This window comes from Acomys russatus, chromosome 3 (assembly GCF_903995435.1).
Source record: "Acomys russatus chromosome 3, mAcoRus1.1, whole genome shotgun sequence".
NCBI classification, from domain to species: Eukaryota; Metazoa; Chordata; class Mammalia; order Rodentia; family Muridae; genus Acomys; species Acomys russatus.
This window is the reverse complement of record NC_067139.1, coordinates 84,748,620-84,754,798: the sequence shown is the minus strand read 5'-3', so window position 1 is coordinate 84,754,798 and position 6,179 is coordinate 84,748,620. Positions and strand designations below refer to the sequence as shown.

Sequence of the window (6,179 nt, the reverse complement as noted above, 5' to 3'; positions counted from 1 at the left end):
TTCCTGCCAGGGGTTGTAGCTAGGGGTGGGACCTGGCAGGATTCCGCCGCCCTTCCCCACCCCCACCCATACACACACGCACCACCGCCGCCCCCACCTTTCCCTCCTGGACCTCGAAGCCAGGCCCCCTGGATAAACTTGCCCGGGCTGCTGGATGGCTTAAAGGGGCGCTGGAGACCGAAGGAGGCTGGGGTGGGAGGGAGAGGGCCAGACAAGGTACTGGAAGCAACTGCCTTCCACCCAAGTTTTGTGTCTAGAGTGTCAAAGTTTTTTCCAGTTCCATTTTTCTCGAAGGAAGGAAGAGGAAAGATTGAAGACTTGGTCTCTGAAACCCTGTTTTGAGATTTCAAGCTGTGCTTTACACACACACACACACACACACACACACACACACACACACATACACACACACACACACACACCCCACTACACCACACCACACCACTCCTTGGCGGTCCGCGGACCTCACCCACCTCTTTGTGTCAGGAAAGGGTTAAGGGAGACTAGAGTGGACAGCCCAGAGAGGCCAGGGCCCGTGGAAAATCTGGGCTGGAGACCAAGCAGGAAGTAAAGGGTTACAACTCTGACCCACCCCCACCCCCACCCTCATCCCCTACTCAAGTCTGGGGACCGCCTGGAACTGGCCGGCTGCCCAGACCCCACGGAAGCCCCCCACGGCTGGAAAGGCAAGGGAAGTAGGTGCCAGAGTGTTCGGGTTTGAGTTGTTTATAAGAGCCCCTCCTTAGCAAGTGTGAGTTAGGTTGTGAGGGGCCAGTGGGAGGTAGGGTCTCTAGCCAACCTTACCCCACAGCCACAGTTGGCATCCGTGGTCCAGGCCTATCCCCTGGTTGGGAGGTAAGACCTTCAAAACCTTGGCGGCCCTGGAGGCATCTTCCGTACAAAGACCACTTTATGCAGTCTTGCAGCCTCAAGTAGCCTGGGCACTGTGAAAGCCGAGTCTGCAGTTGGGGCCCCTCAGGGAAACCTTACTTTCCAAACAAACTAAGAGGCGCAGTCTGACAGACACAAGTATGACCTGACCCACGGGAACAAAGGGCAGCTGGTTTTAACTAATTCCTTTCCTGGGACATCTGTGTGCATGCGGGCCAGCGGAGAGGGGCGTGCCCTAAAGAAGGAGGGTAAGTGGAGAGAGATTCAGGTTACTGTCCATCCTTGACCCTTTACTTCTTACCCCTGGTCTGGAATTGAGAAAGGAAAAGGAGACCCGTGGGGGTCTAGCTAGCCAGCTCCCCAGCACTGCCCTCTTGAAGGCTTTGAAGTCAAAGGCTGTCTGTGTGATCGCCACTGCTCTGTACTTTTCCTATATCTAGCTGCTTATCAAAGGGCAGGCTTGGAGGTGCACCCCAGAAACTCCAGCCCTCTGGAGGCTCACCCTGACTCAGAAAGGGAAAGAAAATCGTGCCTCAGTTTCCCTTCCAAGAGTGAGAGAATCCGTCTGTGAAAGATGCTAAATTCTTTATGGCTTTCATTAATGACTGTGACACAGACAAGGAAAGGCCCCAGGTTTAATCCTATGTTCTAATAGATCATGTGAAGGGCAGGGGAGAAAAAGCCAAACATAAGATACTTCATAAACAGATTTTTCTAAAAACAATTTATTTAGACTTTTGGGCTCTGTATGTTGTAATCAAAGCATAACCTTCCTAGCAATCACTCATGGCCATAAATACAGTCAAAGATATTTTAGGAATATAATCATTCATGAAACAACCGATAATCTGCACTTCTCAATTATTTTTAACAGTTAGTTAATAATAAAATGACAACCATTAAATTGGAGCTCCTTTACTTCAGCATCAAGATCTCTAAATATAGGGACTGGAAACTTTTCTGACTCCCATATGGTATCATAGAATATAATCTTAATTTTATATCAATATATAAAGATTTGAACAACCAAAAACCATCTACCCCACCTAGGGAGTGAGGCACCATTTTTTGGAATTGTTTCATTAACTATCAGGCAACTGATTCACTGATATAGCTGACCATAAATTGCATCAGTTATTAGTACAGCTTTAAGTATATTTCTGAACTAATATCAAAGCAAACCCTTTGATCATAGACACAGTTCATTGATGGACTGGTAATCTTGCTGATTCTGTCACATTTCATCATTAAGACTGAATAGCAAAAGCTAGCTTAAAAGGACAGAGGTTGCTCTTGGTGCTGAGCAAGGCAACTGAATGCGCTTGGCAGCCTTCAGTAGAGGCTTGAGTCTCCCACAAACAAACTGGCTGCCAGCCTTGTGACTACCCTTAGCCAAGATGGCGGAGAGGCTACAGAAAGGCAGATTCCAGCCATGTGACTGCCCTTAGCCAAGATGGCGGAGAGGCTACAGAAAGGCAGATTCCAGCCTTGTGACTGCCCTTAGCCAAGATGGCGGAGAGGCTACAGAAAGGCAGATTCCAGCCATGTGACTGCCCTTAGCCAAGATGGCGGAGAGGCTACAGAAAGGCAGATTCCAGCCTTCTGACTACCCTTAGCCAAGATGGTGGAGAGGCTACAGAAAGGCAGATTCCAGCCATGTGACTGCCCTTAGCCATATTCAGAAAATAAAGCCAAACATATTCCTAAGGCGGCGATTTTTACCTTTTTGAGTGAAGGCAGAACATAATAACCATAATTTAGAAGACAAAACCCAACTTTTAATAGTGTAGACAATTCAGTTGAATAGCTCTAAGATTAATATTTTTTAACTTAAAAGTGTCTTTTAGAATTACCCATTTCCAAAGTCTGCAACACAGCAGTCTGTTAATCTGAGTAGACCTTCATAACAAGCAGAGAATTCATTAGGACCAAGAGACTCTAAAATGATTACCATGTACCATGTGGCTCTCTCAAGACTGTGGAATCACATGGAAGGCTACAGAATCACATGGTTGTTATTTAAAAACATCTGTGTTACAAACACATATACACACATATGTTCTAAACAAGCATTTGAACTTAAATTTTAAACATCACACCCAATAAACAAATTATAAATCTTTAGATAAGAGTTCACAGTATATAGCCTGGATATGCAGCTTTAATACCTTATTAAAGAAACATTGTTTTAAATCTTATCTTTTATAAGTGTTGCTTTGCTCATAAAAAATGGGGATACTAATCCATGATGGTAGTCAGGTCACATAGGTAAAGAACCTGGCACTTGCCAGCTGGTCACATTCCTCCCCCATCTCAGCTCAAACCAATGTGTCCTAGAGATTCTCTGCCCTAGAAACGCTCTCCTCCTTACTCACCCCTTACTGCCTGCTCATCTATCAACTTGAATGCAGTGGATTTAGCCAAAAAGCCTGGTTATCATCCCACTTTGTCAGCAGTGAGCTGCAAACCCTCAAGAAAATAAGTAAATCCCTCGGTCGAGGCTTGGGTGTTTCTTCGCTTAATGTATTCGTCTGCAATTTCCACGCTTGTTTATTTATTACCTGCAATGAGCTCTTGGGGTCCAGCTTTGACTTGGGTCTCTCCTTGCCGGTTGGAATGGGTCCTATGTGACTCAAACTGCCCTAGAACTCACTAATCATTCAGGTTGGCCTTTAACTTGAACCGATCCTCTTGCCTCTGCCTCCCAAGGACTGGGGTTACTTGTATGCACCAATACACCCATCTTCTCTTAGCAACTTTGATCCAAGTGTCTTTGCAGTTCCATTTCAACGATGTTCCTTAATTTGAGGGGGTGGAGGCCCTGAGACAGGGTTTCTCCGTGCAGCCCTGGCTGTCCTGGAACTCACTTTGTAGACCAGGCTGGCCTCGAACTCACAGCGATCCGCCTGCCTCTGCCTCCTGAGTGCTGGGATTAAAGGGGTGCAGCATCATGCCTGGCCTACAGTCATTACTCCCCCCACCCCAATCACACACTTTGGCTTTTCTTTTTTCTTTTCTTTTTTTTTTTTTTTTTTTAGTATTTTTAAAATATATTTTATTAATTTATTCATATTACATCTCAATTGTTATCCCATGCCTTGTATCCTCCCATTCCTCCCTCCTTCCCATTTTCCCCTTACTCCCCTCTCCTATGACTGTGACTGAGCGGGACCTCTTCCCCCTGTATATGCTCATAGGGTATCAAGTCTCTTCTTGGTCACAGTTTGGTTTTTCAAGACAGAGTTTATCTGTGTAGCCCTGGCTGTCCTGGACTCACTTTGTAGACCAGGCTGGCCTCGAACTCACAGAGATCCGCTTGCCTCTGCCTCCTAAGTGCTGGGATTAAAGGCGTGCACCACCATGTCAGCTTTTTTTTTTTTTTCAGCCTTTGTAAAATGTAAATTTAGATATATTTTTCTATTTTATGCTAAAAATGAAAGACAAGGGGCTAAAGAGATGGCTCAGTGGTTAAGAGCATTTGTTGCTCTTGGCAGAGGACCCAGGTTCAGTTTCCAGCACCCACATGATGTCTCACAACCGTCCCTAACTCCAGTTCTAAGGATGGTACACCCTCTTCTCAGCTCAGAACACACCAGCTCACAGACACACATGCAGGTAAAACACATACATAAGACAAATCTAAATATTTTTAATCTAACAATTAAAATCAAGCCCAGAGTGGTGGCACACGCCTGTAATCCCAGCAACTTGGGAGGCAGAGGCAAGCTGATCTTTATGAGTTGGAAATCAGCCTGGACAGCTGAGGCTACACAGGGAAATATTGTCTCGAAAAACAAACAAACAAACAATTAAAATAAAAGATAAAATGCAAAATACCAGTCTAGTTTCTGCCCTTAGCTTTTAATGTAGAATTTATTACTGTTGTGTGTGCGTGAATTTTGTGCCACTCACATATGTGAAGATCAGAGGACAACTTTTGGGAGTGGATTCTCTCCTTCCACTGTGAGTCTAGGGGTTGAACTCAGGTCATCATGCCTGTATAGAGAGCATTTTAACTGCCTAAGCCCTCTTGCCAGCCCTACCTTTACTGTATTTGCTCACTTACTCCGTTTTGGTACAGGTTTCATATAGCCCAGGCTAGTCTCAGTCTCTACGTAGCCAAGTATAACTGTAAGCCACTAATCCTCCTGCCTCCACCTGAGTCCTGAGATTACGTCAACCTGCTTTCTGTGGTTCTGGAGGACGAACCCAGACCTTCATGCGCACTCAGTAAGCACTCTACCAACTGCAGCTCATCTCCAGCCCCTGCCTCTTTATTTGTATGGCTTTTATTAAGGCGGGAATATGAACCCTGCTATCAGGCATATTCTTGCTATTTTTCTGGAACCTTAGGAGTCCGGTTCAGCTGTCAGATAGCCTTACTTCCTTGTCTGTTTTGTCCTGAACGGAAACTTATTAATAGAAAAGATGTGCTCAGGGCTGGAGAGATGCCTCAGAGGTTAAGAGCACTGACTGCTCTTCCAAAGGTCCTGAGTTCAATTCCCAGCAACCATCTACAATGAGATCTGTGTCCTTTTCTGGCAGGCAGGCACACATCCAAGCAGAATATGCATAAATAATAAATAAATAAATATTTTTTTAAAAAAAAAAGATGTGCTCACTAAGCAATAGTGGCCTTTTGTCTCAGAGTTTCTTATACCTAAGTTCTTGGCTTCCTCTGCCCTTGGTTATACTGCAATGAACAGGTTTGCTGCATGACTCACTGTTGACCAGCAAGCCTGTAACTCACACTCCTGTGCGTCCAGCCCGAGAGGTTCCTGGGGCTGGACTGCTATAGTAGAAGATATACACAGAAGGGTGATTCTTCAGAATTTTGTCATTTAGAACGGCAGAGACTTGTGCTCGCTTCAGCAGCACGTGTACTAAAACTAGACCGATACAGAGAAGGTTAGCATGGCCCCTGTGCAAGGGTGACATGCAAATTCATGAAGCGTTCCTTATTTAAAAATAAATAAGTAAAAGGAACTGCATAAATGTAGGAAGGCAATCAAGATTATGAAGCAAATGATAAACCAATCCCCAAAGGGGAACAAGAAGGTGCACATGCTAGATGCGCTGTGCTGATTTCACGGCTGGAGTGGGTGGGTGAGGGGTGTTAGAATTCATCATCCTGTTTTCAAGCCCTTGCTGTCCTCTTTAGATTATTTGTTTAATTTACTCCTTTTTTCAGAGGTCTTGCTGTGCAGTCCGGGATAGCCTTGAACTTGTGATTCCCCTGCCCCAGACAAAGTGCTGAGATTGTAGGCACATGCTGCAGCCCCCTGTTT

General features: G+C 45.3%; 1 non-coding gene across 1 annotated transcript; it reads left to right on the top strand.

The window, feature by feature from the left end:
• The first annotated feature begins 5,750 nt into the window (after positions 1–5,750).
• Positions 5,751–5,857, top strand: LOC127187330 (U6 spliceosomal RNA). Its single transcript, XR_007830475.1, has one exon. It is a non-coding gene; the product is annotated as a U6 spliceosomal RNA (small nuclear RNA).
• The last annotated feature ends 322 nt before the right edge of the window (positions 5,858–6,179 follow it).